The sequence below is a fragment of the Denticeps clupeoides genome, chromosome 1, assembly GCF_900700375.1.
Source record: "Denticeps clupeoides chromosome 1, fDenClu1.1, whole genome shotgun sequence".
Lineage (NCBI taxonomy): Eukaryota > Metazoa > Chordata > Actinopteri > Clupeiformes > Denticipitidae > Denticeps > Denticeps clupeoides.
This window is the reverse complement of record NC_041707.1, coordinates 32,684,320-32,707,645: the sequence shown is the minus strand read 5'-3', so window position 1 is coordinate 32,707,645 and position 23,326 is coordinate 32,684,320. Positions and strand designations below refer to the sequence as shown.

Sequence of the window (23,326 nt, the reverse complement as noted above, 5' to 3'; positions counted from 1 at the left end):
GTCTTTTTAAACTCATGAACTGTCTTTTTTTGTTTTGTTTTGTTTTTTTTACAGATTTTATGAATTTATGGAGAATTAGAGACATGCTCCAAGATATTTTTTTTAAACATTATTCGATTTTCTGTAATTAAGCATGAAAATGAACAGTTGCGCACACACACAACTGATACATGACACACTTGTCATGTTTATGTTGACTTTTCTGCCTGTTCACATGAGGAAGTGTTCATTTCTGCTCCAGTTGGCGGTTGCTCTGTGTGTGTGTGTGTGTGTGTGTGTGTGTGTGTGGTAATATAGGTCAGAGAACACCTGCAGAACGTTTTTCCTTCTCGCAGAGATGTTGTCAGCATTCTTACCGCCATTAACAGACACACAGCTGCTTCACTGTCTCCTGTGCACTTCATCATCATCATCATCATCACCACACTCAGTGGTTGGACATCTTCTGAAGCTCGACCCCCTGCTCCTTTTTAATTATATGCAGTGCTTCCTGCTGCAATAACAATGGGCAGTATATTAATGAGCCAATGCTCATTTGCTAGACATGCAAAACCAGATCTGAGCAGGTTTGAGTCCTGAGCTTTGTCACTCAGGCTCATTAACTCTTTTATTCCATCCTTTCTAAGCCCTGTTTCATCGTCTCTGTAATCCTCGGTATCTCCTGGTAGGCTAAATGTTCTGCAGACAGCAGCTTTTGGCTCGTACCTGAAGCATTAATGAACCCCACTTAGGATACACGGCTGCCACAAGTTTCGCAGCAGGGAGGAGCGCTTTCAGGAAATGTTTTTGATGAATCTCCCAGCATGTGCGGAACTAATTTTAAAATGTTTCACCGGCTCATGAAAAATAAAGAAACAAATGCAAAAAGCCATGCTGCTGCTTTGCATCAGACTCCTACTGTAGCTCTAAATGAGAGTTCTGAGAGGCTGATAAATCATTCACGGGGAAAAAGAGGACAGAAAACCATGATTAGAAACCATGCTGTACAGGAAAACTGCATTAAAATGTTGACATAAAGTGCAGTGGGGCAATTTTAGATGGGTTCATGATGCAGATCCAGTGGTGTATCTGCTCTATATTCACTCATTTTAGTTGTTTCATTTAAATGGGGTGTTGTGAGCTCCCAGTAGAAGCTTCATAGAAGAATCATGGTTCGTCTGTGCTTTCTGTTATATTGAGTCTTGTGGACACCAAGCGTCTTTTGTTGGTTTTTATATTTTGTACCACCCATTTTAATGTGCAGCATGCCTGGTTTAGTGTTTGGTAGGATCCCCATTCACACCCCTCTGCTCATCTCGATGAGGTCATGGTGGTGGGAGGGAGTGCCAAAGCCTTGGGGGAGAAACCCAATAAAGATAACAGAGGGTGTGGGTGGGGGGATTCAAAAAGAAAGTTCTATGAAAACCACTCACACGTGATCTATTTGTTTCAGCAGTCCAGTATTCTAGTCCCTGTACAACTGAAGGATTAAACACACACACGGTCACACACACACATCATGCCTGTCCAACTGAAATGAAAATCCACTGTATTCGCACAACACTGGATACCAGTGTATTGATAACACAAATCAAGGCACATCTGAATGTGTCTCGATGTTTTAGACAATACATGACAGCACGTCTCTGGTAATTTTTTAGAGAAAAGAACAGGTAGTTGTAACTTTATTTTTTGGTAGATGTAGTTCATCATGGACATGCCCTCAGTGCACCCATTCTATCAGTTGTATTGTAGCATTCAGTGGAATTAACCAGCACTTAAAAAAAAGTGTGTCTGGGTCCTCCAGTCGGCTCTATGCAAGAGGCTGACAGTGGTGCTTGTGAGATCGAGAAATGATCACGGTGCGATTTTTCCTGGTCATTTCCTGTCGTTGTGTAAACACCCAGCTCAAACGGTAAGAATAAATTCCATGCAAAAAAAGTAGTGATGCTGAACAAAGCAAAACATGCTTTGACCATTTGGTGTGCAGAAAACTAAAAAAAGAGGCGGCGGCACGTATGGCTACACTTTTAGAAAGGGGGTGTCACAAGAATTCACTTGAAGTACTTCTGTGTGATTTTTTTTCCACTGAGAGGACTATCCAGAGAGCAATTACATCTACACAGGTAGTCATCGTCCAAAACTGCAATAGCAGTGAAAACTGCTATCTGATCCATGTGCCATAGGCGAATAAAAAAATAATGTATTACTTTTGTAATACATTAATGTATTACCAGTTCCAATTCACCCATTAAAAATATAATGGCTTTCTGTGGCTTTGTCTGTGTGCCCGATCTACAGTCACAGGGTACATTCATTGACACAGACTGATGTTGCACCATGTGTCATTGGTTTTAATGTAACTGATTGGTTGTAAAACCCAACACTGCCACAACACAGCGGCCATTCTGATGCTGTTTGTTCTTTCACCATATGCCTGTTCCTTAAATATTTCTCTGCAGGAGGCTGAAGAGAGCGATGACAGGCAGCCGGGTGACTTTCAGAATTCATTACATCAATGCAGTTATTCGTATCTGATGTACTGAGGAAAAGGATGAATTTTAGAGAGAGTGAGAAATGAAGAGAGATAGGAAAGCAGGGTTTTCATCAAGGACCCGACATTTCTATTACCCAACCATTCCCCTATCAGAATGACAAATTCATATTCATGGCACAACCACCAAAAATATCAGTCTCTGTAAGGTTAATGAAACGTCCTCAACACCACCTTTCAGTACTCAGAGAAGGCTGCATCCCTTTTTCAAGTCCAAGGAGTTGAACTGAGCATTAATCTTATGTGTATCTCTGTTAATAAAACCGGTTGGTGGGTTTAACACAATCATTCCAGAAGGTCAAGAAAGAGATCACAGGCCAGACCATGAACATTACTGGGATCGTAGGACCCAGTTGTGTTTTCTCTTTCGAATTAAGGTGCATTTAAGCATTCATGGATAAACACTTCTTCTCCAGTTCCTAATTTTAAAGGGCATATCTCATATGACTCTTCCTGCCCTGGTCTGTGTGTGTGTGTCCATTGTGAGTTTCTGATCCACTTCTCATTCTGTCCACATTGGCTGCAGGGTATTCTTCATCCCTTGTTGCAATGTGGGGGGATAATCTGCCCAAAAAATCGAATTCTGCATCTAGCTGCTATGGCAACACAAGCAACTGCTGATTTATTTCTACGATTGTTAGGAAAGAAGGTGACTGATCCTCCAGGTGCATAAACACAGGTATTCACACCATACACCCATGCTGAAATTTGTGAACGATACATCACAAGATTTAAACCATTAACTGATGAGTTGGATAATATTGGTTATGCTATTTGAGTGACACATGGATATGGTTTGGAATTTAGTACAATAATTCCTACTGCATATTGGTTCAGACTGGTCTCTTCGTCTGATGTTTGGACATGTTTCTGTTCATTAAGTACAATTTCAAAGAATTCTTGTATATGCAGGCTGCACACACAGAGTATCCTCAATAATTATAATGGTCAGGTACATTTATTTAGAATCAATTCTAATAGATTCTATTAAAGGTGAGGGGCAGTGGTGGCCTAGTGGTTAAGGAAGCGGCCCCGTAATCAGAAGGTTGCTGGTTTGAATCCCGATCTGCCAAGTTACCACTGAGGTGCCACTGAGCAAAACACACTGCTCCCCGGGCACCTGTCATGGCTGCCCACTGCTCACTCAGGGTGATGGGTTAAATGCAGAGGACAAATTTCACTGTGTGCACTGTGTGCTGTGCTGCTGTGTATCACGTGTGACAATCACTTCACTTTCATTGTTTAAATTGCCTTTCTTTTAAAACTAATTTGTGGGTTCTCAGTTGCCTTGGTGATAAAACTACAACAAAACAATATAATTGGTTGCTGGAAATGAATTTAATATACTGCGTGGCTTGTGATGCGTTTTGCATTAAAACGCAATGATCTCTCTTTCTTTGTGACTGCTTCACCTGTCAAGATGATTCAAACTGCACAGAGACTTGCTTAAACACAAAATCTTCGATCAGCATTAATTGATATGCAGCAGCCTAAATTGAAACCAACTGCAATTCATTGTGCCCCGATTGATAACTGTTGAAGCTGCAAGACACCGCAACACCTTACAGATGCCCGATAGATATTTGTCAGGTTAAGGTGATTCCAAACAGGTGAATTAAAAGACCATGCAGTCCATTATTAAAATGGTAAACCAGTTTATCAGGGGTGCTACAGAACATCAATCAAAATGTGAAGATTTTAAAGGAATGCTTTCTTTTGCTAGTGAACAAAATGACATCATGGGGACATAACATCATGTGTACTACATCAGCTCTACTTTCGGACAGCAGAAGTGGAAAAAGGGTAAAGTGAAGTTTCACACTCTCGCAGGGACCCTCCACACACACAACAACAACATTTATTTCTTATATAGCCCAAAATCACATACAGTATGTCTCAATGGGCTTTGACAGGCCCTACAGTTGACACCCCCACACTTGACCCTTCTGCACACAAGGAAAAACTCCACACAAAAAAAACTCTACAAGAGAGAGGGAAAAAAAAATAAAGGAAGAAACCTTGGGAAGGAGTAATACAGAGAGGGACCCCCTTCCAGGGTAGAGTGAGCCTGCAGTTGGTGTCAGTGCAGGGTTGGTGATGATTTGTACAATATAATAATAAGTCCTATAGATGTAGGGTTGGAGAAGTCCAGAATGTAATCCAGTGTCATGGTCTAGATTACGTGTCCATAATGATGTTACTGGTCCACTTGAAGATCCCTGAAGCTGTAGTTCTAACGGTGGTGGTGGCTGTGGTGACCCTCTGGTTTGTTTTATGGTATGTCCTTGTTTAGTTGTCTTTAGTTTAGTTGTCAGGAACCAGGATTTATTTACTGGTTACTTCACTGGGGTCTGCCAGTAGTCTGGGCGCTTGATTCCGTGTCTCAGAGAAAGCAAACAGAAGCAGCAGCAGATGGTGGCATCGTACGACCAATACTGAAATATGTGGTAATTGTGGTATATTGGTGCTAGAGTGGCCCGGTACCCTAACTAGGACAGCCTAACTAGGGTGAATTTAACACTGTCTGTGTCTGTGTCTGTGTCTAACAGGGGGAATCTGTGATAAACTGGACTTCATAATTGACACTGCGCCAAAGTGAAGTGAAATGAGTGTCTAGGACTTAAACAAAAAGCCAGAGAAAACAGATAGGTTTTGAGATTGGATTTAAACACTGTGTCTGAGTCCCGGACACTGACAGGCAAGCCGTTCCACAACTGCGGAGCTCTATAGGAGAAGGATCTGCTCCCAGCTGTGACACACTCATACACACACCACCTGAAAAACAAACACAATACCATTACATGGTATTGCAAATCTCCCTCGTACACAAGACCTCAGAGGCACACCTCCTCAGACCACAACCAAGACCAAACTAGGACTCAAGACTATGACTTCTCCCTTCACTCATCCATTCGGATGCTATGCCAGACCCCTGAACACAGGGGTAAGACCCCTGATAGAGCAAGCGCTACAGGTGTAGGGAATCACAGGGGTGTGGCCTGCACTCAGTGTTCCGGGTGTCCTGATCAGGTCCTCACAGGATCCAGCGTGACAGAACAGTTCCATCATGAATGGAATGGGCCAAAATGGGCTCACTACAAAGTTTGAACAAAGTAAAAAATAAAGGCAACAATGCTAACTTATTGTCTGGGGGGGAAATATAAGGCACGTGAGCAGAAATGGGGTGGAATTAAAGGTGCTGGAGAGCACCTTTGGCGTTTCAGTGGCTGTGCTGGCATGGGCACCGGCGGGGACAGCAGCAGGGGAAAGAGGAGCTGCGGGGCTCCACTTGGTGACAATAGGAGTGTACAGGGATGAGAGGTGAGTCGTTTTTACCGTGGCTGGGTTGTAGATGAAAGTGGCAGGCTTGAGAACAAACTTCAAGCAAAAGTTATTTCTGGCAGGCAGCGATGTTCCAAGGGGCCGTTCCAGAGAGTAGCTGAAGTTCGGCTGGTCAGAGGTCAGCCTCAGAGTCAGGGGGGGTACAGGCGAGGGCAATCCAAAAGGGGTAGTCAAAGTAAAAGGGTTTGTTATGAGGCTTTGACAATCCATGACGGAAGGCTGTTGGTGTTAACAAATAGAGAAATCCACAATTTTCAAGCTCTGATTAAAGATGCCGTCCATCTATGTATAGATCATGCTGACCCTGTCCATGTCTGCTTCTGGGTTGCCGGCCATGGGCTCGACCCAGCACCCCCTGTGGGCCGGGTGGTGTGCCTGGGAGTGTGACATTTTACCTTTAAACATATATACATTCTGAAATATTTGATCTGCTTATGTTGAATACGATTCCCAGTTATGAGGGAACTGGGACAAATGTTGTCCAAGATGACAATTTTTTCACTCCCCGGTGTGATGTAGCGTGAACATAAATACATGGGAGTGTGGACAAGATGACCTTGCTCGAAATTCTGTTATACATGCCTCAGGCAACAAAATATTTTCAAATGTTGTGCCCATTGTATACTTGTACATGGGTGGTAGTAGTCTAGTGGGTAAGACCCTCACCTATGAACCAGAAGATTTCAATTTGCAATTTTGCAAAGATGCAATTTCCCACTTGTGGGACTAATAAAGGTTGATCTGATCTTATACTTAAGATACAATTCATATATCTAATGCCATATATCTAAAATGTAAACATGGACTTCCTGCATAATACTGAATTGGGAAGAACTGGTTTGGATGAGAAGTAAGGCCTGGAAATGAGGACTGCGTCAAGTATTTAAGGAATTTTAGTAGTCCCTTAAAGATGTTGTAGACACTTTCGGAAGTGTTATTTATGATGACACTGGATGGAGAGAATGTGGAAAATGTGATCAATCACCTAAGACCATGTGTTTCTACTTCTTTCAAGGTCACGTTGGATCAGCCAGAAGTAAGAAAGAGAAGTTGTGGATCGGGGGTCAGATCCAGTTCAGCTGGGTGTAAATGCACCTGGACGTCCCCATAGAGTGCAGTCAGGAAAGGGAGCATATGTACACAAATACTGAGCAGCTGCAGACAACCTTACATGAATCGGTGACAGTGGAGAAGAAAATGAATTATAATACACAGCCAATCCTAAAAGATTAAAAGTAGGAAAGTGACTGCATTATTGTGGAGCTGAAGATAATATGACTTAATGGTTTAATAAAATGATCAGAGAAGATAAATACCATGCAAAAGATAAATGCTAAATGGTTAAGTAGCACTGAACTGTATCATCTACACTGGCGTGGGAGTGCTGTTCTAAAGCGGGTCGAACAACCTCAAAGCAATGTTTCAAACATCAGATTTTCAATAAAGGTCATGATATTATATAGTGTTTGAAATCTTAGAGTGTTAGGAGTGGATTACATTCAACCACGAAAAGGTTCTAAAGTTCTATGTAGTTCTATACAGCCACCCAGCAAAAAGCATGAAAGAGCAGAAATAAATGTGTGACATACTTCAAAGTCTTACATTCTTTTGAATTTTGATATGCTTTTCCAGACAGAATCTTCCAAAAATGAGGTGAAACTTGACAGGTAAAGATAAGGGACACTTGGGCAAGATAATTATGTGTCTGAAGTTCTTCGCATCCTTTAATCAGTCATGCTCAGAATGACTGTGGACTACCTGGGAGCAAATGGTGACCACAAGAATTGAATCGTAGAACATTCCTATTGGGCTGAGTATCCGGCATTACTGCAACCCTCACACATACCTGCAGCCCCCTGGGCTCCTTCGACTGATTAAACTCTGTCTGGTTAAAATGGGCTTAATTAATACAGAGTGTGATTAAAGTCTATGATCTCACATTTTCTCAAGAACGTGCTCTCATCCTCAGGTCGCGTCAAAGACATCAGCTTCGTTTATTTGTTCCTGTCCTGACTGTCTCCGACTCTCCTCTGTCCTCGGTGGGGAGAGAGCTGTATCTGGCTCCAGGGCTGTAAAAATGATGGATGATGGTGTGAAACCTGACCTTTAATGTTTCCTTTTTTCTCCTTTGTCTCTGTCCCCTCCTCACCTTCCACGACGTCTGATCTGATTTTGCCCCGTGGAGACATTCCAAGCATGACACAGGAGAATAAAAGGCTTAATATGATCTACTGAGTCAACTAATAACAGTCTTAATGAAATCATCATTTTAAATCAGTCAGTGCCTGAAAAATAGAGGGGGAGTTTAAAAAATCTGCTTTGTCTCTGCTTTCACATGTCAAAACTCCATTCCCTGAGGACTACTTTAATCCATCCAAGCTGCTTTATCCACACCCTTGAAAAATACATCCAGTTTGATGACCCTCGGGCTCCACAGAGCCTACAGTCTACACATTTGATCCAACCAAACCGTATTTCATCATGAGTGCAGCTTGTATTTCAACAGTAACATTCGTGCTGTCCATCTCTCTGGTGCTTTCCAAATGTTGTGAGTTAAGAGAAGCTGGATGAATTTTTGGGTGGAGATTGTATCGTGCTGGCACAGAGGGGCGTGTCAAGGACACTCCCTTGTTGACCATTCCAGCACCCACATTAAACCTACACTACCCACAATCCATCAGGGACAACAACAGTCATGCAGTTTAGCAAGGACTGATTCTCTCATCGACAGTCCAACTTTTCAGTTCAAATGTATTATGTTTATATGTATTATTATCATTATGGAATTCAACTGTTAAACAATGAAATCCTTAATTTCAATATGCACATACGGATTACTTTGTAAACATCTGGCACACATATGTGCTTTAATCATAGACTTTGTTTCTTTTACCCACAGAAGATGTATTTGGTGTAAAAGCTTATATCACTTATATCAGGACAATCTCCTGAAATGGGGTGTATTGGGAGTATTTCATATTTAAATGTATTCATTGAATTGAATAGGGAATTTTTCAGAAGTTTTCCAGGATTTTTTTTATAAAAGATCTAACAGGCTGCACCTGGTGCAGTAAATGAGTGAGCGAGGGATACCAACACCTTTATATACCTATAGATTACATACGTTATGTTACCCATTGCTGATAGTAACGCAGAGATCAATTTACACAATAGATTCTAGAGGAGCCTTATTTTCAACTTTGCTTCATGACCATGGTCAATTTCAGTTTTTTAGATCTCCTCCTGAACATATCAGAGGAAGTTTTCAGGGCATGTGTACTTTTCAGGTAAGCCAAGCTCCCCTTAAATACTCCATTCTTTGAACAATTGCCCCAACGTATTTATTTTTTTTATAAATTAGTGTCGGTCATCAGCCAAAACTTCAAAGGTGTTTCATCAGCCTTAGTACTCCAAGTGCAAGCCAAGTCCAGATGTGTTAGCAATGTGCTCACCCCAGGGAAGCTTGTACAAGAAAGAATTGAAATGTTCCATACCTTTCTCCAACACAAGGGTTTGAGGACTAACAGACTATTTTGTAGGAGATTTTACATGTTACTAATGTACATATCATCATTAATAGATGAATGCATTCCACTCCCCCTCTTGTCTATCAACAGTCACTGGTTTCCATTTGGTTTCAGAAGGCCTGACACTGGCAGTAAATCTGTGTTGCAGTAGACGTTCTGCCAGCCTATCGTGCCAGCCACAGGTTTTATCGTTTGCTCTTTTGGTCCCCTGTGGGCAAGCTAAGTGTGGAAGATAAGTGTGGAACTGGCTCTTGATTCATTGCAAGCAGTCAACCACCCAAGTCCTGTGATGGATGTACTGCAATTATGACTCTACTAGAATGGCTCTGGTTGCGTTAAAGCAGGTGATCCTAACTTTTGTGATTTGGTGTTAAAGGACCGTGCGCAGAACGTCTTGGATGTGGATGGAATGAGGCAGCTCTAAGGCAGAAACATGGTGAATAGGAGGTTTTTTTGTCTAGACCGTGCAGCATGCTAGCCTGATATCAGGAGGTGTTCAATCATTACACAAACAAATAAGAAAAGAAATAGTCATAAACAAGAAAAAGAAAAAGAAAGAAGCAATACTCAACACACGTTAATCGTTAAGATAGTTGTCTCTGGCAATATAGTAATTTTTTTAAACCACAGACAAAACAGCGTTCCAGCAAGTATTCTAACCCCATGAATCTCACAATTTTAATAAAGTGTGTCTCTACAATCACTCTGCGTATGCATCATTGTTGAACACATCTCACCTCAGCCGTTAAATCTAACACACATTCCTCATAACCGATGCAAATGTGTTTGGAACATCCAACCATTCATGTCCAAGTTAAAGGATAGTACATTAGTGTCCCTCACAGTCTCTAGAGAAGCTCTAAAGACTTTCATACAAGACCTATACTGATGTTGACAGTTGTGATGATTTAAAAATCCTTTGGATTAGATTATTTGCCAATCTAATTGCCATAACTGAAGATGAAGAATTTTGTCATATGTAATATCCTATCATATAATTGAGATTCAGTTGAAATACATAGATGAACATCATCTGTCCTGCTGTCTTTTCCACCACTATACTAGACATCTGATGAGAAGGGGTGTATCAGAGAGAAAGACTTGGATAAATGACTAATGACTATTTAATCATTCCATCTTGCTCTCCTTTTCCCCAACTCCCCCTTTACCACGCCCAGCTGTTCCCTCTCACCTCATCACATTGCACATCTGGACAAAGCGAAGGCCAAGTCTCATCCAAATCAGCAGTAAAACAACCACACCTCTGTCGGATCAGGCCATATCTGTGTTCCACATGTCTGTACGTCCCTCTCTCCCCACTCCACATATCTCAGATACCCACTGGGAAGGGAGGAGATGTTTTTGTCGTCCATGAAACATAGCTCTCTCTCAGTTCAGTCCCTGTGCAGTATTATATTATTATGATTGGCAGAGCAGTTTTGCTGACAAAGCCGAATACTACATTTCTTTCTGTACTGCTTGATGCTGGAAGCATAAGAGGGCAATGGCCTCAATGGACAATCATCTTGGTGGCTGTGCACAGCTCAAGCTCGATACAAAAAATGAAAAAGCAAATGAAGCAAGGATTGGTTTGTACAGATAATGGATTTTACATACACAATACTTTTCCAAATGTCTAACCATATTACTTCGGAATTCCACAATTGTGATAACAAAGACAGAAAATGTGTCATTATAAAAATTAGAGCGATAAACAAAAGAGGTACTAAGTCAAACTATTTACCCGTGCAGTGTGAAAACATGTATTTTCCTATTTTTGGACTGTTAAGAGGGCATTTTTCACAGCGAAGGGTGCCTAACATACTTAAATAACGCAAATAAGTGAATTGGTGGTAAAACATACAATTGTTGTAGCCACAGCCCACCATGGGGCACCAACTCAGCTCATCTGAAATGCAAGAACAGAAGAGGGAAAGAAATTAATAGAAAAAAAACTAAACAAGCAAAGGTCACACTCATACAACACAGTGTAATATTAACACAGTCCAAAGAAACACAAGATCCCAGTGAGTGCTGGTCAAGAGGAAGCCATGAACACAGAAGGACAAAGACTAGCAAAGACATGGAGGTTCCTTGTAGCTCCAAAAAGCCCCTGTTACACACAGTAATTCTGATCAGAATCTCAAGGTAAAAACAAACGGTACGCATGCCTTCCATAAACTGACACGTCTCTTCTAAAGGCCTCTGATGCCTTGATGCCACTTACACTCAGTTACATTGTGCCGCATGATTCAAATATTAATATATACTCATCATGAACAGAAATTAAGAGCTGATGTTTCCTCAAATGCTGCATTCCACCAAACAAAACTGTGACACAAAGGTTTTTTACCCCATATATTAGAGGTGTGAACCTTCATTGGTCTCACGATTCCATTCCATTACATTACGATTATCACTGCCTCAATTAGCAATGCACCCCATACATTTTTCTGCCTTTCTTTACATTTTCAAATACGTCAGTGACATTAGAGTTTAGACCTTGTTCACACGGACCTCTGAACCAAGTGTTTTTCTTGCGTTCGTGGCATCAGGTGAGCACAGACTAAATGCCGATCATTCTGCTGCTCATTGGAGCAAATCAAAGCATCTACAAGGATGCTTTGAATGGTGTCAAATAAATGCTGCATGCAACGTGTCCTTGGTGTCAGTTTCCAAAAAAATCCCAATGACCGTTAAACAGTGACGATTTTGATAGTCCATGTGGACAAGGTCTTGCTCCGCTCTAGTCACATCTATTTTTTGACTGAAATGTATGCCGCCGCCAGACAATCACCAAACAACATCATATATAATCGATTATGTTCTGCACTGAATCGATGAAGAATCGTCCACGACTGCATCGAGATGAATCAGGATTATGAGATTCATTTGAACACATCTACTATGCATACACTGCGTGATGTGTTTAATCTGTTTCTCTCTGGGTTTTTTCTGTGTATCACCACACCATGTAAGTCAAAGTCCACTTTAGTGTCATCTCACTACATACAAGTGCACAGAGAGATGAGATTGCGAAGCTTTGCGAAGCATGTAAGACTGAGCTAAATAATTTGTTGTGCATTAAATTTGCATCTCTTTTTAGCCATGTGATTTTTTGCACCTTAAAAAAAACGATATGTTTTGTGGAAAGGAAGAATTTGAAAGTGAGGATGGGAAATCACCTTACATATGAAAGCTTAACATGGTGTTGTACAGTAGTTTTTGATAAAGGCTGAATGGAACAGTCCTTCTTGCTCAGAACATCTCTCTCCTTCGGCTTGAGATTTCTCCTGCTTCTTCTTTATGGTCTCCCTTTTTCTAACTCTGTTGAACTGTTTCTAATGAATCTCATGTATCCTCATTACCACAGATATGTTGTGTGTGAGAGTTGTGTGTGACAGAGAGAACTGGACCTTGTGCAGGTCACTGAGTACCATTGGACACGAATGTCATGTCATTAAAAAACAGCTTCCTCTTGGTGTGAATGAGAATAATTATTATAAAGAGGTCCATTATTTTGCTATTATTATCCGAATGAAGTACCATCATCCTACCCAGCTGTGCTCGCGTTGCCCATAGCAACATCAGTTCTTGAGTGAGAAAGAACAGCTTGGGCAATTTGAAGGAACAAAACACTTCATTTTTTCCAAGTCAGTCTATACTTATACTTCTAACATTCAGCTCATGATTTAACATTTGGTCTGAATTATTCATTTGTCCAACAGCTTAAAAGCTTCACTGAGGATAACTATTATCGATCAACCGGTGGTGGTGAAGTCTGGTGTCTGGAACAGTAAGTTGTGATAGAACATTACTGAGCTTCTTGGATCAAGCATTGGTCCTGCAGCTATGACTTGCTGCTTGAGTTAAAGTGATGCACAGCAAGCACAGCGCACGGTGCACTTTCCCAGTTTTCTGGACCTCTGGACATGATTGTTTTCATATTATTATTATTATTATTATAAATAAATGCAAATAAAGTCCCTGTGTTTGTGAGCTGAGCGTTTGTGACCGGACTTTAAATTATTAGTCCAACAATGGCTGGGCGGGGCCAGGTCTATGCTGCTTAAACAAACATCCAAACGTAAGAAGAATGATTACAGTAGCTGAAAAATCCACTGGAAAACTCACAAGTTAGATGACAGGGATTTCCCTCTTGTTAGCTCCTTCCCTCCATGCTCTGTATCTCACATGTGCACACACTGCGAATTCAGAGCCAATTTTGCACTTGAGTCCGGTCGTGTCACAGTTTGATCGTGCATCGTACAGTGTACATAATGTACGATCACAGGTTCACTCCTTCCGACCAGGCCACGACACACACAGTTGGCTGGTTGTTAGAATAAAAACCTCTTTGAAATTTGTGGCCTGTGGTGAGGTTTGTCCTCACTGCGCACGTGCAAACACTGAAGTGAAATTCTAGTAGCAGCATATCGAATCAGCCGTCACTGATTAATAGATTAATTCAGTCGTCACAAAACCAATCAAACCTTTTTTAACGTGATCTCACCTACTTATCATGACTGGAACTATAAAATTTTTGCTAATTTAAGTTTTAGTCTAGTCTTTGCTTTGCTCATTTTAGTCTTTATTTGTATTTGTCACATGCAGACTAATTTTAGTCCAGTCAAGTTTTAAATTTAGTTGACGAAAACAACACTAACTGGATCAACAGGCAGAAAAGTTATTTATAGTGGTAAATTAAATGATTTTTTGTGATCTTTATCAGCGTTTCTGCAGGAAACCCTGGTTGTCTTGCATTGCTAATGTTTATGGTGACTGTGTGCTACCAGTTTTGTTTCCTGTTTATGCCATCAAGATGTGTTCGTTTTGTTCGTTTATTAAAAAGGATAAGTCTGTCATGATCCTTTTTTGCATGTGATTTATTCACATGCAAAACACAACAGGAAAAGAAATCACACAGTGCATGCCCAGCTTAAGCAGGGAAGAGCAAAATGAGCAGGAGGCTTAGAGGAAGAAGCAAATCTCTGTCTTCAAAATCTTACTGACTAGTGAGATAATTAGCAGATAATTATATCTATATTTGTACAGTCCATTGTTCTTCTCACAGTTTCAGTCTCGTAGAGAAGTGTTTCTTTCTCGATCCCACAAGCACCACTGCCAGCCTGTCCGTTGCATAGATCTGACTGGAGAACCCAGACACAAAGTAAAGCTTATTCTCTTTCCATCCCAGCATCCTCAATTATGCCAGCCCTTTTTTACGTTTTGTGAGTATTGGCAACAGTGTTATTGTTGGGATTGAATATATATTGATATAGGCCATCCAAACAAGGTAAGTGTTACGTTTTTAGTTAATTGAATGTCAAAGCACACAATATATTTAAATTGCACTGTTACATTGACAAGTAATTAAAATGTATCATGGGTAAACTATGTATAAGGTCCACTTATGTTTACTGTAATTTGAACAAATATGTCTAGTTAAAAGACATTTGTGTTCATTATCAACCACTGTTTTTCTGTTCATATGCTCTCACATTTTTTTTCACTTTTCATCAAAATTCCTGTCACATTTCCCCTTCTCTCCTCAACCACTCTCCATTTTTATTATTCAATTAAGACACCATGAGATAGAGCCAGAGACATGCTGAGACGCTTTGAGATGTGGCCAGAACCCTTGTGAGTTAAACTGCCAGAATATGTGCAAGGCAATGTGTATTTGGCAAGGAATGAAATCAACTATTTTGTTGGATAAATATTTAATTAAAAAAAATCTTAAAAGGAGTTATATTTTCTTATATAGTTCTTAGCTTTAGCCAGGATTCTGGCCCATATTCAATAAGGGATTATCTGGTGGGAGATAAATATATGATTACAGACCAAATTAGCCATTTAGCTCTTTGATTAGGATTGAAAACTGATAATAAAACCAGTTGACTGTCAAAATGGTTTAACAATAATGCTACACTGAATTTAATTAATTCTAAAATTGCTAAAATGGTTTGTATATACATATAACTAAAATGCTAATTTTTGAAGGATCTTAAGCCCATGAGATTTAATTCTACAAATAATTAAGTGATTTTGGAACTGTTCAGTACCCCTAGTGGCAAGGTAGGGGGCGCTGGCATTCTGTGAGACTGTGCCCCCCTCTCTCTCCTCACCCAGATACCCTGGTAACAGGTTTGATTGGAAAGCAAGTCACCCCCCCAGCAACCAATCCCCCAGCAGCTCGGCATAGGCCATTTCCGTGGCAACTGGGTGGAGGGGGTGGGGTGGACAGAATGATTTGGTCTATTGAGCAAGCCGTAGAGTGTTGGGGAGCCAGACCCCCAAGTGTGTGTCTGTGTGCGTGAGGGAAAGCGTGGGACTGCAGGCAGGAGGGCTTGAGGTCCATTGATGTCTGACAGGAACAAACTCAAGGTTCCCTTCAGCAGGACCCCAAAAAATGAGCGCTTGAGGGTTCGTGATCAGATGAATGAGACAATATGTCCGGGACTTCAGGAAGACAAAAGGCTGGTGGTTCCTCACAGACATGGTTACCCAGTCCCCGCACCCCCACCCACCTCAACTGTGTTTTAAAGATGGCTGCCCTTGTCCTTCGCTTCGTTTCTCTGCAGACCCCGCTCCAACGCTCCTCTTGGATCTGGTGGTGCCTAGATGGACACATGTCAGAAGTCTGATCACTTGTTTAGGGACGGTCGAGTGTGTGTTTGAGTGTGAGATGGACAGAGAGGATTGCTCAGTGTAAAGCCAGCTGTCCCACGGCCAGATTTTTTGGAGATTACCCACTCTGAACCAGTTCATTCTGGTTACTGGAATGGGATTAGCAGCTGCGTGTGTTTGTGTGTGCGTCTGTGAGTGTGTGTGTGTGTGTGTGTGTGTTAGATTGGCAGACTGAGAGAAAGAGAGAGTAAAATAAAAAGGGACTCTCTGTTTATGTATTAATAGTTATCCACACAGACGAATAGCTCATGATCACGTTCTGCTTTCACCGTTGCCCCTCCAGTCTGCTGCCACTGCTGCTGGAACCGGTTACCATGGAAACCACAGCCAATGGTTGCATTTGCGCCTGTGACGACAACTGATCCACAAAGATCTGCCTGGCCATCTTTAGTTGTGTTTGTCTGAGAGACTATGGATGACCCCCCCCCGTCTCTCTGTCTATCTATCTGTCTGTGTGTGTGTGTGTGTGTGTGTGTGTGTGTGTGTGTGTGTATGGGGAGGGGTTGCTTGTTGAGAGCAGTAGCCAGGCAAAGGAACACTGACAGGAATTTGCTGGTCTAACAGAAAACTCATCAGCACGGCCTCACAGTGCTGTGTGTGTGGGAGTCTATGAGGATTTAACTTTGCTCATTAATGTAATCTTATAATTAACACAATTAGCACATTTGTCACATTTGATTAGGCTCTTGCTTTTGATTTTTAAATGAAATGAAAGTTTTTCCAAACATTTATAAAATGTTCTTATACTTGGACCACAAAACCCACACATGATCCAGCCCGATCTGCAGTGGCCGGCATTCCGGACACGAATTGGCGGAACGCGATGGAAAACGTCGGCAGTCCTGCCGCAGGTGAAGTGACTGAGCTGAGCGGACGGGTCTGTAGAGACTACGCCTGGTGATGCCAGGTCGCCCGAAGCCTAGGAGCTGCTCCTGGGACTCGTGTCGGGTGCTTAACATCTCACTCCTTCTCTCTGGCTCAGTGATGGGAGCAGGCGCGTTCAAGTTCCCAAGAGGGCCGGAGAATTCTCAAATCAGAACATGTCATGTGTGTTTCCTCGCAGCTCTCCGATCCAGCCGATTGTTTCTCTCTCTCTCTCTCTCTCTCTCTCGCTCCCTCTCTCCTCGGCCTGAATGCTGGATGTAAATTTTAAAGAGCACTTGGCGTAAATACAGCCATTGTGGAAGAGGCGTGATCAAACATTCATGAGGGACCGGGATCTGGGGAAAATCAGGAATCTAGGTCACGGATGCGCTGACGAATTTCGGGGCTGAGGGCTTCTTTTCTCTGTCTGCTCTCCTCCTCCTCCTCCTCCTCCTCCTCCTCTCCCCATCACTCTTGCGCCGTCTGCCCCCTCCCCACCATTTCCTCTCATCTGCCTTCTCTCTCTTCTCATCCTCCAGACTTCACTTCCACTTGTTCTCTCTCTCTCTCTCTCTCTCTCTCTCTCTCTCTCCCCATCTCATCTTTTCTTTCTTGGTGTTGTGTTATTTTCCTTTCTTCTGCTTGTGCTCTTTTCCCACCCTCCATCTCCCCCACGAAAGCAAACATTCACAGCCGAGAGCCCAGATGAAATGAATTTTCCATGTAATCCGTTTCACAGGGGGAAATGTGGGGCTGAGCTCCTTCTTCCTCCCTTGACTCCGTCTTGTTCGAAAAGTCCTGCAGAAGTGACGTTGCTGCAAAGGAAACAAATGGAAAACATCTACGTGGGAAGGATGTTCATGAACTAGATCATGATGTTTAAATATTTTAGGAACGAGAATCCATTGGGTGCTGCACTTCCTTAACACTGATTTAGTGAGAGTCCACTTCTTGAAGCAAGTCTGCTTGCTGCTGAGGGCTCAGTGTGAATATGTTCCTCCCAACCTTTATGAATTTATCTTTTCAGAAGTTGGGCATTTCTGTATCCTGGAGAATCTCTTTTGGATCTCTGATTTCCATGAACTCTTCCTCGCTTTCCATTCCCACATGTTATTCAGGGTCGTTGCTGCTGGAGCCCATCCGGGGACAATTGGTGCAGGACAGGGTCACCTATTGCACATGCCTGTGGGACAGTGGGATCATTTACTAATGTATATTATGTATGACTGTAGAGCCTCATCACAAGATTTCCACAAGCGCATTTAAATTTTGAAAAAGCGTTGCACACGTTCTCCTGTAAAAACATCAATTGTAAGTAGATTCTGATGCTGGCAGATCACCGTTTATTATAAATCTCCTTTTTTGTAAGCTATGTTCCTGTGTTTCTGTGACACATATAATGTCCTCCTGTGTCCGGTATGAGGTAGGTCTTGGTGTTGATGTTGGCGGTGGCGCGGCGGGGACAGCGGGTGTTGATTAGGGAGGGTCTGTGTCTTCAACGTCAGCCCTTGCTGCTTCAGAACTTGTTTTTCCAGCACATCCTGCAGACTGAGATCTGGGGGTCAGCCTTCTTGTTGTACACCCTGCTGTCATCTCTTCTCCAGGTAGATTTCTGGTGTTTACTCTCCATCAGTGCGCCCTAGTGACCTTGTTGCTGCTCAGCGCCTTTGTTGGGTATGAACCTCTGAGATGATCTGGCTGTAAACAGACCAAATTCTGGTGGAGCTGTATGTCTGTGTGACAACCTACAATTTTGATGATGTTGATCTGTGACCATTAACACAAATGCTTTTTTAGAAACACGTCTGTGCTGAGGCAGGTTGTCCTTATAATGCAGAATTTTAATTGTTACATAAATTCTCATGACTGACATACATATTTCCTATGCAAATGAGGAAGATTATTTCAGTGTGCCGGATGCAGCACACTACAATGCAAATAAAGACATCTGCTCACAAAAACTTTGACCCAGTTGTCTGACTTGACAGATCGGCTCTTGTCAAAGTTGGTCAAGAAAATTCTTCATTTAAATGAAATGACCTTCACTTGATGTCTAATGTAATTCTGTACCACTGTAATTAGATAATCATTGATATTCACGTCAACTCTCTGTGAAGTGAATAATGTTGTGGCTGATTACTTTATAGTGGATTTACCAAAATTTCCTAATGATGTTCAAAGCTGTGATCAATTTAATATGTCAAAAAGTTATATTTTTCGCGATCTCCTTATCTTAACCCCTATACTCTTCATCACATACATTTGTGATTGAACTCCATCCAGCTAATCCATGTCTCTGTTTGCAGATGTATGTTGTTTCTGGTTGGCAGCCGTAAGCCCCGCCCCCTCTGCTTTCGCTTGCTGACCTAAATATCGAGCAAAACTGAGTGGATTGGGGAGGTGGCAAGAACAAAATAGGTCACATCTTCCCCGCCTCCCCACCACAGGATTGGATTTTTGCGCCAAATCGCCATAGCTGTGGCTGCTGTTGACTCTGTGAGGTCACGACTGTTTTGGCTTCGTCATGTAATGCCATTTGGGTTAAACAGCTTCCCTGCTCATCCAGCTCCATGGCCTGGATGCAGTCGAACCATGTTTTTATTTTCAGACGCACCGTCAGACCGAAAACGTGGTCAATGTGGGTTCAAATCAAATGTTTTATTTGTAAAATTAAAGTTAAAAATTTCACAAAAGTAAAAAAACAGACAGCCGTCTTTGATGGTGGAGACATCCGGCTAGTCTCCACAAGGAAAGATCTATTTAATGGTATAAAAAATGTGTACGAATTTAAATGCAATTTTAAAAATAGTTGAAATATTTGATGTGGCTGGCAAAGTTACATTTAGGACAGGGTTCCATCAAGCCTCGTTACATGGATTTAGTAATTAATTTATGGCACATATGGTAAATATTAATTTCCCTAGGCCTTCACAGCGATATGAAAACAAATGCGTGTGTGTTTGCGTGTGGAGTCTTGTGGTTGGGGTGGTGTAACGGAATGATGGTGCACTGTTCTCAAATGCAGGCTACATACACACACACACACACACACACTCACCCACTCAAGCACACACTCGCCTTATCCCTCTACATTTCCCTCTTTATTTTTCCTTCTTCCTCACAGTTCATGTTGTCCGGCTGCCAGCCCTATACGGACCTTCACTCCTCTTCATCTTCGTCTTGCTTCTCTCCCTCCAGCAGGGGTGAGGAAGAGTGCACCAGTCGGCCCCATCAGTCTGGCCAAGCCCCCGCCACCCCGGCTGAAAGCAGGAACGAGGGAGGGAGGGCCGTCTGGTAAAAGAGTGTAAGACTGTAATAAACGTCACATCGCATCAGTCACAGCAGGAACCGGTGGCGCTTTGCCGCTCTCTCCCCTCTCCTGACCTCTCTGCTGCTTCCTCGTTGTCTGGTCCGCTTTTTTTCCCGCTTTCTGCCTCTCCTTACATGCCCGCTGCTGGTAAGGGGGCTACAGGGAGTGGAAGCACCTGCACTCAGGCCTGCTCTGGGGGAGGAGTTGTGATCGAGCGGGTTTTGACCAGGAAAAAGATGCCGTCGGTGGTGCAGGAGATTTGCAGGCTGGGGTGTGCCAGAACGTAAATGTGATCAGTATTGCCAGCTGTGAGTAATGTGAGTGTAATCTGTCTGTACAGCAGAAGTAAATGCTGTGGTCCTTCTGGATGGACGTGTGGCATCCATCCCGGAGGCCAGATGGAGGCTGACAGTGCGGTGGCAGGAACGTGGTCAATACTGCTGTTTATGTGTGAGTATAATGAGTCTGTTCCATTGAAGCCAATTCTGTCATCAGTGCTGGATGTTGGTAGCTGGGACCTACTGGGAGGTAAAGGCTGCAGAACTGGACATTTTGTAGGATCAGTGCTCTGCTCAGTTTTGCTGGTTGTTAGTAATAAGGATTTTTGGGTTGTCTGGATGCAGTTTTTGGCTGGAACAGCTTTTTAAAAACTACTTAATATATTTTTTCTTTGTTTCTACTAAAATTACTTTTCTTTATAGATAATACATCACTTTCTAATTTAGGGAGAAGTTGAAGAAAATCCACAGGGGAGGAAAAATGTGATTCTGTGCTCCTGCATGCAATTCAATGCCCAAGAGAATCACGTTCACGCTCACAAAATGTGACAATAATTGTGACGTCTTCCACACACGTGCAAACATATGATTACCAAGAGAAGAATCGTCTGTGCTGTCCTCTCAGTGGGGCATTCAGAAACCCACAATTTCAGTCTTATTAATGTGTCCTCCTGACTGATCAGCCCGGATTGTCTCCTGGCTCCCCAATCAGGTGCACGGTCCCCAGGCGTCACAATGTCGTGTACCTGAGGGCCAGGCCACCTCATAGCTCCGCCCTGTGCAATAAAAGTCTGCCTGTACTGCAGTGGAAATATCAAAGGTGCGGAAGAGCGAATGCTGTCAGTACAGCAGGCTGGATGGACGAATGATGGAATCTTCTCTGTACTGCTGGCAGAGATCAAATTCTGTCAGTGCTGCGGTTGAGACCGAAGGCCGCGAGGTCTGCAGGTCTGAGACGCTGTTTGTCGCATGACACGAGGCTGCAGCAGTGGGATTTGTCTGCTCTGTCTTGACTACCCTTTACTGTGCAGAAAGCCCGCCCGGCCCTCATTCCCATCGTTTTCTTTCACATCAGACCGGGACAGTTGGAGCTCAGGCCTTTTACTGAGAATGGAGCTGATGAGGTCGCTGCACAGTAGCGACACACAAGCCCTGATTAGCAATTTTATTAAATGAAGAACAATCAGAAGTCAATTTAAAAGACAGTAACTGAGCACAACAGACATCAGAACACGTTTAATCACCAATGGGACTTTTTTTGTGTGTGTTTGTGGACAGGAGTGTGTTTTTCAGAGCATTGTGTCGAGGCTTCCAGCCCCAGGCTTCCAGAAACAGGCTTCAACTTGACAAACTATGCCAGTCAGGTTTTGGCAGCTGCTGTTGCCATGACATTTCCATGGACACTGGAGAGGATGAAAGAGGGGAGGGCATGGGGATGTGATCGGTTTGGCTCCCCACTCCTGCCACTGTTCTGGGTTTTAAAAAAAAGAGAGTTTTCATGTTTGTCCCTTTAAAGAGCAGCTCATGCATGACTAACTGGATGTCCTGTGGGAGAGGGACAGCCTTTCCGATGGCCTGACCTGTTTTGTCTGCTTTCAATGCGGTCCGAAAAAGAAACAAGATCAAAGTCACTACAGTTCTGTTCACAGATGCGACCCCTACATTCATCACACAAATGGGAATGCAACCCCTGTGTATCGTGCGTATGCAGGGCTGGAGTGGCACTGCATTTCAGACCGCAGAACTTAAAGTTTGTTTAAAGCAGCAAAAATAATTGGGTTTCTGAATATGTATGAAATCATAAAGAAATGTGCATTATTGAAAAAAATGTCTAAATAAATAAAAGTAGGTTCGAACATCTTGAACATCAAATGAGGGCGTGGCCACTCCGACATCCATTACAGCTGAAGAAGGGTTGCTTTGTCTTTACTGAACCGATACAGCCATGTGCGTTTAAACAGTGTCACACTGAGGCCGCGTTTGCAAGCATGTAAATGAAACACAAGTTTATTCCAACACAGAAACGAACGATACAAACAGATCTAACAGGTAAATGTGGGAGCGAACAGATCAGAAACAGAAAGGATCAGAAGCTGCAGGGATGTGATCTAATTGACTTCTTGTATACATGTGGTGCGGCTGTATTGCAGGGCCTGATCAGGGCCGACTTGTGAGCAGGAGAATGACTGATTCTTAATGACGTTTTAGGGATGGGGGATCAGCAATAATTGTCTTTGTGAAAATTGCCTCTTCCTTTATCATCATTGTTAAAATGCAATCAGTCAAACGGTCTCTATTCACACATCCCCTCTTGTCATAGCATACTCTTACCTGAACTTTCATTTCAGATTCGTGTTGTTTAACAAACAGCCTTGATGCAATCCCTCTTTTGCAGCAGATGATGTCCTTGTGCACTTTCACGTAATGCATTTCATGACATGATCCCTCTGTTTTACTTTTCCACTGATTAGCAATTCTTCTATTTAAAAGCAGTCCAGTAAGTGCATGTGCACCTTGCTTCTGACACGCAACTTGCATGTTATGTCCAGAACACACCCTTGGTCACTGCTTGTTTGTCTGCTTGCATAGGACACAACTAAATGTGTCCTATGCTCTTAACCCATCACCCTTGGTGAGTAGTGGGCAGCCATGACAGGCGCCCGGGGAGCAGTGTGTGGGGACGGTGCTTTGCTCAGTGGTACCTTGGCGGATCCAGATTACGGAGCCACTTCCTTAACTGCTAGGCCACCACTGCCCATTTGGAAAAAATGTTCTCTTTGAG

General features: G+C 42.6%; 2 long non-coding RNA genes across 2 annotated transcripts; one reads left to right on the top strand and one right to left on the bottom strand.

Moving 5' to 3' along the window:
• Positions 1-19,595: 19,595 nt before the first annotated feature.
• Positions 19,596-20,685, bottom strand: LOC114798597 (uncharacterized). Its single transcript, XR_003751081.1, has 2 exons — positions 20,341-20,685; positions 19,596-20,247 (listed from the first exon to the last, which is right to left on the bottom strand). It is a non-coding gene; the product is annotated as an uncharacterized LOC114798597 (long non-coding RNA).
• Positions 20,292-22,004, top strand: LOC114798602 (uncharacterized). Its single transcript, XR_003751082.1, has 3 exons — positions 20,292-20,413; positions 20,607-20,716; positions 20,992-22,004. It is a non-coding gene; the product is annotated as an uncharacterized LOC114798602 (long non-coding RNA).
• Positions 22,005-23,326: the final 1,322 nt, after the last annotated feature.